We start from the raw sequence: 13,914 nt of genomic DNA on the forward strand, positions 1-13,914 counted from the left end.
AGAGAAACTTCATTCAGATTCTTTGCAATCTTGAATGCAGTCACCATAGGACCCCATCTTCTGGGTAAGCTTCTGATGATCTTCTTTACATGATCAGCCTTGGTGTATCCTTTGTCAAGAACTCTCAATCCAGCAGTCAGAGTTTGAAATCTCGAAAACATCTTTTCAATGTCTTCATCATCCTCCATCTTGAAGGCTTCATACTTCTGGATTAAGGCAAGAGCTTTTTTCTCCTTGACTTGAGCATTTCCTTCATGAGTCATTTTCAAGGACTCATATATGTCATAGGCCGTTTCCCTGTTAGATATCTTCTCATACTCAGCATGAGAGATAGCATTCAGCAAAACAGTTCTACATTTATGATGATTCCTGAAAAGCTTCTTTTGATCATCATTCATTTCTTGCCTTGACAGCTTTACGCCTCTGGCATTTACAGGATGTTTGTAACCATCCATCAGAAGATCCCATAGATCACCATCTAGACCCAGAAAGTAACTTTCCAGTTTATCTTTCCAGTATTCAAAGTTTTCACCATCAAATACCGGCGGTCTAGTATAACCATTGTTACCGTTGTATTGCTCAGCAGAGCCAGATGTAGATGCAGGTGTAGGTATAGTCCTTTCACTTTCATCAACCATCTTTTAAATGAAGCGTTTTTCTCTTCCTGAATCTTTTCTAAACACGGTTAAGTGCTTGCACCTTAGAACCGGCGCTCTGATGCCAATTGAAGGATAGAAAAACACTTAGAAAGGGGGGGATTGAATAAGTGTGACTTTAAATCTTGGACGATAAAAATAAATTGCACAATTATTTTTATCCTGGTTCGCTGTTAACGAAGCTACTCCAGTCCACCCCCGCAGAGATGATTTACCTCAACTGAGGATTTAATCCACTAATCGCACGGATTACAATGGTTTTCCACTTAGCCGCAACTAAGTCTTCCAGAGTCTTCTGATCACAACCTGATCACTCCAGGAACAACTGCTTAGTTCACTCCTAAGACTTTTTCTAGAGTCTACTGATCAACACGATCACTCTAGGCTTAGTTCACTCCTAAGACTTTCTGCTCAGCCAACTGCCAAGACTTCCTGCTCAGCCAACTGCTAAGACTTCCTAGAGTATACTGATCAACTGATCACTCTAGTTCCTTACAACTTAATGTAATCTATTCAAGAGTTTATAAATGCTTCTTAAAAGCGATAATCACAACTGTGATATTTCTCTTACAATTTAAGCTTAATCTCACTAAGATATTACAACAGCAATGTAGTGAGCTTTGATGAAGATGAAGATTCTGAGTTTAGATTTGAACAGAGTTTCAGCAAGTTAATTTGAATTGTATTGGTGCGAAATCGTTAACCTTGCTTCTCATCAGAACTTCATATTTATAGGCGTTGAGAAGATGACCGTTGAATGCATTTAATGCTTTGCGTGTTCCGTACAGCTTTGCATTTAATGTTATACGCTTTTGTCAACTACCTCGAGCCTTGTTCACGCTGTGTCTACTGACGTAGCCTTTAGTAGCTTTAACGTTCCTTTTGTCAGTCAGCGTAGTCTGCCACGTGTACTTCCTTCTGATCTGATGTTTGTGAATACGACGTTTGAATATCATCAGAGTCAAACAGCTTGGTGCATAGCATCTTCTGATCTTCTGACCTTGAAGTGCTTCTGAGCGTGATACCATCTTCTGATCTTCAGTGCTTCTGATCTCATGTTCTTCTGATGCTTCCATAGACCCATGTTCTGATTCTGCTTCGACCATCTTCTGATGTCTTGCCAGACCATGTTCTGATGTTGCACGCTGAACCATTTGAGACACAACTTCTGAGCGCTGAATTATGCGTACTCTTTATATATTTCCTGAAAGGGAAATTGCATTGGATTAGAGTACCATATTATCTTAAGCAAAATTCATATTATTGTTATCATCAAAACTAAGATAATTGATAAGAACAAATCTTGTTCTAACATGCTTTTCGCAACTCAACTTATACCTTTCCGATCAATTTTTCCAATTTCACGAACCGGGTTTCCCGCTTAACTTCCACATCAAACCACTCCTTCACCTGCAAGCTTTTTCACATTTCTCACCAGCTCTCTCGGGGTTAAGATGAACTTCACTCACAAGTCATGATATGAAATACCTACTTTTAAATTTGAGTAAACTCTACTTTCATACACAAACACTATGCACACACTTTTTGAGGTCTTTGGGATGTAGTGGGGCTTAGGTGCGGTGGGATAAACAAGGAAAAGGATACACAAGGGTTATAGGCTCAGCATTCGTGTTGTTTTTCTTGTTTTCGTGCTTCTTATAGCATCATAGGATTTAACCACACCCCTCTTTCTGTCCCTTTTTTTTTTGCTTTGAGTGTGTGATAAATCAATGAGTCTCTTTGTTTAGGCGAGTGCTTCTTCAAATTCTTCATTTTCTTAAGGAACTTTGATGTCTCAACATTTTTCTTTTCTCTTTTTTTTCATTCATTTTTTTTCGCACTCGCCATTCTTTAGGTGTACTACCCCAAACTTACAATTTTTGCACTGATATAACACAACATTACATGACTAATGCCGAGCAGGTTAAGAAATTAGAATTATTTTTTTTTTCTTTTTGGCCAGGAGTTAATATATGTGGTTAACACAAACAAGGGATACAGACTCAAAGGGGTTTACAATGAATAAAAATAAACATGGGAATGCTATAAAGGCTAAGAAGGAAATAGAAACAACGTGCCTCAGTGTGTGTCATCATGTAGTGTCATATGAGAAGAATGTACGCAAATTCAAAGTGATAAAGTCATACCTGACTACTCTCTTATGATGATACACTACAACACGGAAGGGCTTTAAAAGCGCTTTTTATGGGCTTTAAAAGCGCTTAAAAGCGTTGTGAAAGGCAGCGCTGGCGTAGGTAACAAAAGCGCTTCAGAAAGCACTCTGGTAGGCCCCCCTATAAGAGCGCTTTTCTGGAAAAAGCGCTCTGGTAGGCCCCCCTATAAGAGCGCTTTCCTGGAAAAAGCGCTCTCGTATCCCCCCTTTAAGAGCGCTTTTTCCAGAAAAGCGCTCTGATAGCCCCCCTGTGAGAGTAAAAAATAAAAAAAAAACGCAACATACGAAAGCGCTTTTGGAAAAGCGCTCTTATAGGGTGGGCTTTAAGAGCGCTTTTCTGGAAAAAGTGCTCTTAAAGCCCCCCCTATAAGAGCGCTTTTCCAAAAGCGCTTTCGTATGTTGCTTTTTTTTTATTTTTTATGCTTTTTTATTAATCTTTGGCAGCACTTTTACTAAGAAGCGCTTTAGTAGCTGGACCTTTAAGAGCGCTTTTTAAAAGCGCTGTCGTTGCTAAATGAGGTATTTTAATATGCAGCCTGTAATTTAATCCTCCCAGTCGACCTGTAATATTTTCGACCTGTAATTTATTTTCGACGATATTATTTCAGCCATCAGTAAGACAATATATATACTAATATAATACCATTATAATATCCAATATTATATATATACATCATTACAACATCAATAATATTATAGTTCAAATCGACACAAATCCTACATGAAAAATTGCTTAATATAAAATTGACACAAATCCTCTTTTATTTCTTCCAACTTAAGTCTCGGGTACCCAGCAGCACGGAATTCGTCAAGGTACTACAAAACAAAAACATAATATGAATGATATATTTAGTTAAATGTAATAAATTATATGAAATTATCTTAAGTTATAAATTCATACCGTGAGCGGAATCTCTAATTGATTCGCCTGAAGGATTTATTTCATAAACCTCAAAACAAAGTATCCGCAATCGTAATTGTTTCGCTGTTGCGGACACTACATAGAAAAACAAATAAGATTCTATAGTTGTCTTGTTTTATCAAGTAGCATAAATATTATAAGCAAAATTGTGAAAAATATAGTCCCTGCACTTGGATCCAAGTAATGTTGTTAGATTTAGTTCGGGATACCTGTGCGTCCCGTTGACTTCGGAACACTTGTATTGATCTAATTAACAAATATATAAAAGCATATGTTTAGATCAATCCCACAAATAAGTAAATATATAAATATACACGAATATATATTTAGAACGATCCCACTTACAAATCAACGATGTCCTTCATAGCCGGATAATTGGTCCATTCACCATTTACCGAATTCAGATAATACACGACTTCCCTTATAGGGTTGATAGCAAGCAGCAACCAGCAACCAGTGTGCTCTATAAATTAAAACAATAGGTTATATGAAAATTTTGCTATACACAAAAGAAACAGAGATTAGATGAACAAAGAATGAGAAACTAACCCTACTGGTCGGGTATTATACGCCCAAAGATGCAGACTTTCTGTATTGCCGGTGGACATGAATCTATCGACTAAGCGCTGTCTAACTGATTCCGGTTCCGAAGCAATTGCCATTCCGCTGCAATGGGCGGAAGACACGAAACGGAATTTGTTAGACAATGGATTCCCGCGCAACACTCTGTCATACAACAACCTTAAATAAAAACATAATAAACATTAGATTATTTTCATTGAAATGTGTAAATAAATTATATTGTGGGACTAATTAAATAATATATCGGATGAGTGAATATTACCGGATGTATGAGTGCATATTACTGACGCCTAGTTGATCATGCCTAAAAATCTCTTCCAAGTCATCAATTGTAATAAGTGACTTGAATTCAATACCGAAGACACTTTCATCCATATCGATTTCACGTAAAGCACCATCCTTCAAATCGGACATATCAACCATTGTTGCGAGCGTCGACCGGTATCGAGGCACAAAAGCACCGCCTTTTTTTGCCGCTGGCTTCGGAGGAGCAGTGGGTGGTATGCTACGAACTTGCTGCGTCACTTGTTGTGACTCCCGAGCGGATGCCTAAAAATCATATAAGTTAGGTAAAATATAAAATCATGCAGATTTAGATTCAGATTATATATTAACACTTTAAATGTACCTCTTTTAGTGATGCAACAGACTCCTCCTCCTGTAAAATCCCTTTACCCTTAATTGCGGGTTTTATAGGAGCATTCTAAAATTAAAATGTAAAAAATAATTAATAAACGGTTTAGAATTGACATTCGAAAACTAAATGATTCATAATCGTTTTCAATATACCTCATCACTAATGGTAATGAGCTCCGAGGGCCATGCAACAAATGATCCTATTGCATCTCGCAGCAATGTCGTCTCTGAGACCATGTCAGGTACCAGTAGCATCGCATCATGATCTACTACAACATCCACCGATACTTTCAGGTGTCCATCCGGGAGCGGTCTATGGTGAAGTAAATCTCCCAAAGTGTTGTGCACTTTTCCCTTGCCAACTAGGCGATAATACGGTGCGGATAAGTATAGTTGGCAAGAAGAAATGCCCTAAACCAATAGTAAATATAAAGTCATTATCGTTGATAAAATAGAACAATTTGTAAGGAAAAAAATTATAATTACCTCGGGAAATTTCCTTTGACAGTTGATACTAGCCTTATCACTAGTTTCTTTCACCGATGAAGTGTTGCACTTTTCTCTCATATACATCTCTTTATCTCTTTGCAATTCAGAGACCTGTGCTTGCAATTCCTGCAACTTTTGCAACACTTCTTCATTGGTAGGATTTCTTCTCCTAGGACTCTTGTAAAAAGAGGTTGGAGTCACACCATGACCCTTACCCCTCACCCGACCGGGATACTCAGGAGCATCTAGTGCTCTACTAAGTACGCTCCCCTCACCGGTGGATGCCAATTGCGACAAGGTCTCCTGTAATTCATTTACATTAAAAAATCATTTATATATTAAAAAACATTTGATTTAATTAAAGACACAATATTATACTTACACATTCAGTAAAAACTCTCTGAACTTCGGGATCGACAACTTGATTCTTGCCCACAAGAGCTTCCCTCCACAACACATGTACAGGAAGTGAGGTTTCCTCACTTTTAGTCTCCTCTAACTATGCATTGACACAAATGATAAAATCGTCAAATAGAACACATTTAGACAATTAATTAAAACGCATTTCTATTTACTTACAATTTTATCCTCCAAGCGTGCATATCCCAAACGCCCTTTTTTGTATGGATATGCGGGTTTTGATGCTCTCGCGCTATTTGTGACACTCCTTTTCCGAAAATCTTCATCTCTTTGATTTACAAACTTAACCCAATCTTCTTCATCAATGAAGATCTCATACTTTTTTGGCCGTCCCGGCGCCTCTTCAACCAAGCTCTTAAGAAAAGAAAATCAAAGAGTGTGGTTTGTGTTTTAAAGAAAGCATGAGGAGAACCTAAGCTAAGGGGGAAAGCTTGCTACCTAATGTTATCATACAAAGGGTACATGTCTAAGCTAAGCTATCAACCTATGAGAAAAAGGGGAAGCACACAAATAGCACACAAACGAGCATCCACTCGTGAAGCAAACAAAACCAACGGTACTGACCGAGTGGTAGAAAAGCGGTCCCGCCATAGCCAAGGGGAGCAACTCAACCCAAGTCAACCAAGCATTAGACCTCGCGAAAATGATCGGGCCATAGACAAGAGGGCGGACCCCTCTCAGCAACCAAGTTGTCACAGATCGTAAAGGAAAACGGTGCGTGCGTACACCGAGCATTAACATCGAGCGACGTGAGCTATAAGAAAGGCGGGGGTCCGATTGCATGAACCCTTTTCCTGACATACTCGATAACAAGATCTTGTGCAGGTTCAGAAGCGAGCAACGCGTAGCATGCGCATACTGAACAGACTCGATGAGACTAGGCGGGGGTTGATTGCTAACCCTTGACCGCATGCCTTCAATGAGGACTTAACGGAGTGCCATATAGGACTTATTACACCGTGACTCCCTGCCGCAAAGCACAAATATAAACACACCAACAAAAACAGAGCCTCTTTCGAGGGCTTGGCCAGATGCATGTCTAAATCCTACTTCTCATGTTAAAGGATGATGCGAGAAAGCGATAAAAGGGACAAGGAGACAATACTGAACGGATAGCAAATCCGCAATGAGCTAGCAAGCGTAAGCAGAGAAGTCCGAAATACTTCGCGTAAGCCATCATCAAGCACAGCGAGTCAGAAAGCGTCGTCGTGAAAGCCATCATCAAGCAAAGTTACAAGCGACATGTGGCACGCGTCGAGCATAACCACACGAGCAACCTGCAAGAGAACACAAACCAAACAATACAGGGATATACATCTCAATGAATGAGAGATCAGGTGACTGGCATCGGAATAAGTTCGTGTCCCACAAATAAAGTGGAACACGAGGCAAATCAAGTCGCATCGGAAGCGAATTCGTGTCCCACAAATAAAGTGGAACACGAAGTAATCAAATCACAATCGAACCCTCTCAAAGTACCTCGCACATCTCAACAAACAAATCAGTAATAACAAGGAGACACGCATCCGCCATAGAAAATAATAGAAGTTAAATTCTAAGTAAATTCTAAAACAAAATCTAACAAGATTAAATTGTTTTTTATGACATTTTTATCTCAAAGAAATAGAACAAAACTATATAACAAAGCCTTTAAATTCTAACAAGAAAATAATACATGTTTTTATTATTTTCATTATGCAAATAGCTAACAAAACTATCCGATTTTATGTCATTATCATGCCAAAATATAACAAAAATATCAATGGTTTTATATGTCATTTTATTACATAACAAAAATAAGAAACAAAAAAACTAATTCTAAGCATGCAAAATGGTGGATCGAGGGGGTTTAATGCTGGAATCTGGTGTGTGGGCAGAAAAAAGGGCGCAGGCCCAAGGAAGTTAGCCCAATATAGTCTCTTTTTTGTTTCAATTTTCTGTATATCAAAGAAAAAGTGAAAATGGGCTCTTATGGGGGTGTACATCATCAAATCGTCCAAGGCCCAAGGCATAATTGAGTCAACAACCATTTATGATTCAGATTTTCATATTATCACCTAATTAAATCTCCATTAACAACAATTAATCTAAATCTTATATCCACTAATGAAGTTTAATTCAAATTAACAATTCGCTTAATCAAATCAAATAGAAAGAGGATTAGGGTTCAAGTTTACATGAACATTGAGCTTTTCTCAGACTCTTCTCGCGAGCAACCATGGCGGCGGCGCATATCTCCCTCTCCGGCGAAGCACTCTCCGGCGAAACCTCTCCGATGAGAGCCTCTTCACTTCGCCGTGAATCAACCTAGACAACCACACCACTCTCGTTTCTCGTCTCTCATGAAGAACGGCGTGATCATGGAGATCCTTCTCCGATCGATCGGAGCTTGCTCCGACATCTATTCTCTTCCTCCGTGAATCAGATTACACGGCAACATTATCTCCCTCTCTCCACCAGCAACGGCGGTGTAGCAGCCTCAGCCTTCTCCGACTAATTCTCGCCACCGCTAACAACCACGAATCAATCTCTCATCTCTCTCGTCTCTTTGTTTTTTTGTTGAATGATCGTTGATGTTGTTGTTTTTGTTTCTATAGATTGAAGATTGAAACCGCAATGGTTGTTGTTGTTTTGAATGTATTGAGTTGTTACGATTTTCCTCTTTTTCAGTTATCGATTCTCTCTTCTTTTTCTGAGTTTTTCTTTGGAAGGTTTGCTTGAGTTTTATTGAAGGAAGTGTGGTGAAATTATGAAGATGATGAAGAGTTTTGAGGTGATGATGAATGAATGGAAGAGGATGAAGTTGGTGAATTCAGAAAGATGAAGAGCGATGGAGAAGATTGATGTCGAGAGTTTGTGATGGTGTTGAAGATTGATGGAGAGAATCGAGAGCGAAGGTTCAAAGTTTGTTACCGGTTCCAATTCTGTTACCAATTTTGTTATCTGATTTTTTCTATTTTCTGTTATGTATCTTTTCTGGTGCTGAATTTTGTTCCCCTTTATTTGGATGCAAGGTCGGTTTTTTGTTTAATGTAGCTCAAAGAATCGTGAAGAAGTTTTGTTGAAAGTTCAAGAATGATTTAGGGAGAAAAATGAAGAGTCTGATTGGAGAATCTTCTCTGTATTTTTTATTGATGTAACCGGATTGTAATTGTAATGATTTTTTTATGGAATTCTTCCTCAAATTCTGAAATTGTCTTGTTTTCTTAATGAATGTAATGGAAATAGGTACTATATTTGGACATTGAATGAACTTGAATTCTTGATGTATTATCTTTAATTTATTCGAATTCAAACAACAAATTTTCCAACCATTCAAAGTAATTTCTCTTCCAATTTGAATCCTTTACTTCCACAATAAAACGAATTAAGATCAATCATGTATCCCTTATCCTCGAGGAAACATATAAATCTCATGAATGATGAAAGATGAATCTTTGGACTAGACCTTGAATGAACAAAAACCAATCAACACGCGCCTTCAATGAAAGTCTTTTTAATTTTCTCTTTGATTTTCAAACGATGAAATAAACGTCCTTTCATAACTTATAGCACAATGAAGAGGGCAAATTTTGGGGTGCAACACTAATCCTTGGTCTCTATGTCGAATGATTCCCTTCATAATGGTGATGCCTCGTGCAACTTCTTTTGCTTCAGTATTAGGTGGAGCATTTGTATCCGGAGCATCTCTTTCTTGATTATCTCTTTCTTGTGAGTTTTCTTGTGAGTTTTCAGGTGGAGCATCTCTATCCGGAGCCATTTAACCTGTATCAAACAAACTAAAGGACATTAGTACACTATTAATAAGCTAACAATCTATACAAGTCAAATGGAAGTCAAACCATGCATGTACAAGTGTATCGGAAACGAAATCGGTACAAATCAAAATAAGCGTCAAAAAAGAAAGTTGTCGGAATTGAACGAAATTTACATGGCTATGGTAAAACGTCCCCACGGACTCAAAAATAAAGTCGGTTTTCCGAAATTCAGACCCTAAGCCCGACTTTTGATTACGGGCAGAAGCAAAACCGATAAAAAACAGTCCCGAAATGTAAAGATAAGTGCATGAGCAGCTCCGGAATCGTCAAAATAGTATAGTTACATGTAAAGAAGTCGACAAACGGATACATGGTTCAAAAGTTATGTACAAAACGAGAATATGCACCAAAATTGAATAAGTACTATACTATTGATTAAAACAATCGGTACAAATTGAATAAAACAAATTAGTCGGAATATGTATACTATTACCTTTATCACTAACGTATCTTTCTTTTCTTGGTAGGATTGTGTTCTACGCGTCTCTTAACAACGCGGACGGTTGGATTGATCCAAATACCCTCATTATGACCATTTCTAGTACAAGATTCATTCTCATTTTGATCGTTTCTTGTACAAGATTCAATGCCAACACCAATATCACCTTGATCTTCAATGTTTTCATCAACTATTTTGTTAGATAAAAGCACTATAGACCATTTCGTACTTGTCGGATCATTAACATGGAACACTTGTTTAGCTTGAGAGGCTAGAATGAAAGGCTCATCTTTGTACCCTACCCTATTGAGATCCACTTGCAAAAATCCTGACTTATCCATTCGTATGCCACTATTATTTTCAACCCACTTGCAACCAAATACAGGAATCTGAAACTTCGCGTAATCAAACACCAAAATGCGCTTGATAACCCCAAAATATGACAAATTTGCAAATTTCGGATTTAAGTCATTCGCACTTGATATATGCATTGCTTCAGCTACCAAGGTAACACCACTATTTTGCATAGTACTTTTATCATCCTGTTCTTTGGTATAAAATGTGTATTCATTAATAGCGTATGCGCTATAAGAAAGCACAATTACAGTTGGACCATAGGCTAAACATCTCAACCTTTCTGTTACTGAAGCAGGATCTGAACGATACTTTGAATAAATATGATCCCTAAACCACGGTATGAAACTTCGATTGTGCTCTCGTACTATCCAGTTCTCATTTCTATTTGGATTTAAATCTCGGAGAACAACCTTGTGCATTTCAACATACGGCTCAACCTCAATCTCATTGTGCAGAACATACAAGTGCGCTTGATCCCGTTCGACCATTGATACTGTCACAACTTTATTTCCAATTAGCCTTTTTCCTTATTTTTTTCGACAATATGAGATTTGGGGAGTCCAATTGATTGAACATTTGACAAATATTCAGTACAAAACTCAACCGCTTCTTCAACAACGTATCTTTCGGCAATACAACCCTCCAGTCGACTTCTGTTTTTCACGTACCCTTTTAATATTTTCATATAACGTTCAGCAGGGTACATCCATCTCATATAAGCTGGTCCGCACAATTGTGTCTCTTTCACAAGATGAACGACTAGATGAACCATTATGTCAAAAAACGAGGGAGGAAAATACATTTCAAGATCACATAAAGTAACAACTATCTCTTTTTGTAATGTTGGTAAGATCGCGGGATCGACCACCTTACTGCAAATTGACCTGAAGAAGAAACACAGCTTAGTTATTGCGCTTCTTACTTTTTCTGGCAGAATAGAACGTATACCTATTGGTAAAAAATGTTCCATTATAACATGACAATCATGCGTCTTCAAACTCTTTAACTTGAGGTCTTTCATGGACACAAGTCTTCTAATATCTGAAGAGTAGCCTTCTGGAACTTTAACTTCACTGAGGAACTTACACAATGTTTTCTTCTCCTTTCTAGATAGAGTATAAACAGCAGGTGGCAGATATGTTCGTCTTCCTTTCGTAACGGGTCCCAATTCAGTTCTCATCCCCATCTTTACCATGTCCTTCCTTATGTTAAGGCCATCCTTAAACTTTCCTTGTATATTGAGTAACGTACCTATGACGCTGTCAAATACATTTTTTTAATATGCATAACATCCAGGAAATGTCTTACGTACAACGACTTCCAATATGGAAGTTCAAAAAAAAAGGACTTCTTCTTCCACCCACCCTTGACAAGTGAATGTGCAAAAGGCTTGCCAAACTGAGTGCTCACATCTTTCACCTTTTCAAAAATTTGATCACCTGACAAAAAAGGCGGGGCTGTACCATGTTCGGCCTTTCCGTTGAATGCTTTTCTCCACCCACGATAGTGATGATTAGAATTTAAGAATCTACGATGGCCGAGAAAGACATTCTTCTGACAAAGCTCTAATCGTGTCGTATCAGTTTCATCTTCGCAAACGGGACACGCCTTTTGACCTTTATTGCTGTACCCGGATAGATTTCCGTATGCTGGAAAATCATTAATTGTTCCAAAGAACATCGCCCTCAAGTTGAAACTTTCCTTCCTATACCCATCGTAAACCTCCACACCGTTCTCCCACAAAAACTTTAAATCTTCGATTAAGGGTGCCAAGTATACGTCTATGTCATTCCCTGGTTGTTTAGGCCCAGAAATTAGCATAGATAACATCATGTACTTACGCTTCATACATAGCCACGGAGGTAGGTTATAGATCATAAGAATCACAGGCCATGTGCTATGCGAGATACTTTGAATACCATGCGGGTTCATTCCATCAGTAGACAATGACAACCGAAGGTTTCTTGCTTCTTTTCCAAATTCAGGATAATCAGTATCAACTTTCATCCATTGTGGTGAGTCTGCCGGATGTCGCAACTTTCCATCAATAATTCTTTCATCTGCATGCCAAGTCAAGTGTCTTGAATCGGTCTCACTACGATACATGCGTCTAAATCTCGTAATTATAGGAAAATACCATAAGACTTTAGCAGGAGACAACTTTTTCTCATATCGAGGGGCACCACATTTAGGACACTCATTCAACGCTGCATACTCGTTTCGAAACAAAACGCAATCGTTTGGACATGCATGTATCTTATCATAGCTCATGCCAATAGAGGACAACATCTTTTTGGCTTCATACATTCGATTGGGAAGAACATTATCCTCTGGTAGCATATCTTTCATAAAGGCTAATAACTCTGTGAAACTTTTATCCGACCATCCATTGTCCGCCTTTAAGTTGTACAACTTTAACACCGCAGACAATCTTGTGAATTTTGAACAACCATCATACAACGGTTTCTCTGCATCGCTTACCAACCTCTCAAACATTTTGGGACAATCCGCAAGATCTTCTTCAAGCGCTTCTGCAATCTCTTCGACTCGATCGCAATCGTATGTGTCTGTGCAATCGTCGTTTGAAGCATACTTCCTATTACAACTCGACTCAGCATTCCCGTTACTTTTCTCACCATGCATTGTCCAACATGTATAACTTCTATCAATTCCAAAACGTAGTAAATGGGATGCCAACTTATTCCCGTCAAACTTACCCCCATAACAGCAACCTAAGAAAGGACACGGCATTCGAAGCGGGTCTTTGGAGTGCGCAATCGCAAACTCAACGAATTCCCATACCCCTTTCTCGTACTCTTTCGACAATCGGTTTGAATTCATCCATGTCTTATCCATGTCTTAATTAAGCTAAACAAATGCTTCTTGGTTTCTCTATCAGGTACTAAGGAATTCTGTCAAGATAATAAATAGCTATCATCATAATAGAATACCTAATCAAAATACCTAATCAGAATACCCGATTTCTTAAAGAAGACATTACCTTATTTCAAGGTAATATAAGTCCACAAACCAAAAAATTGGTTGAGAGACACTAAATTGATATTAAATAGAACCATAAACAATAAACTATAACCAGAAAATATATAACAAACTATAAGCAAGAAGAAAGGGATAGTAACCTGAGTTAGACTTGATGTGGGAGATGGTAGGTTTGAATCGGCGTTGTACAAGTAGAAACCAGAGACTTCAAAGTAACTGTAAAATTAAACACACACACACACGATGCAGTTAAATACAAATATCATAAAAGTGAAGGAAGTATATGCAAACTGTAGCACAAACTACAATGATTTTAGAAGTAGAAACCAGATTCCATAAAACACAGTTTCAGAATAGTGCAGACACATACATTCATATCTCATTCAGAGAATATTGAATAAGAGAAAATCATAAGCTTCCAT

Source organism: Vicia villosa, unplaced genomic scaffold (assembly GCF_029867415.1).
Source record: "Vicia villosa cultivar HV-30 ecotype Madison, WI unplaced genomic scaffold, Vvil1.0 ctg.001324F_1_1, whole genome shotgun sequence".
Classification (NCBI taxonomy): Eukaryota; Viridiplantae; Streptophyta; class Magnoliopsida; order Fabales; family Fabaceae; genus Vicia; species Vicia villosa.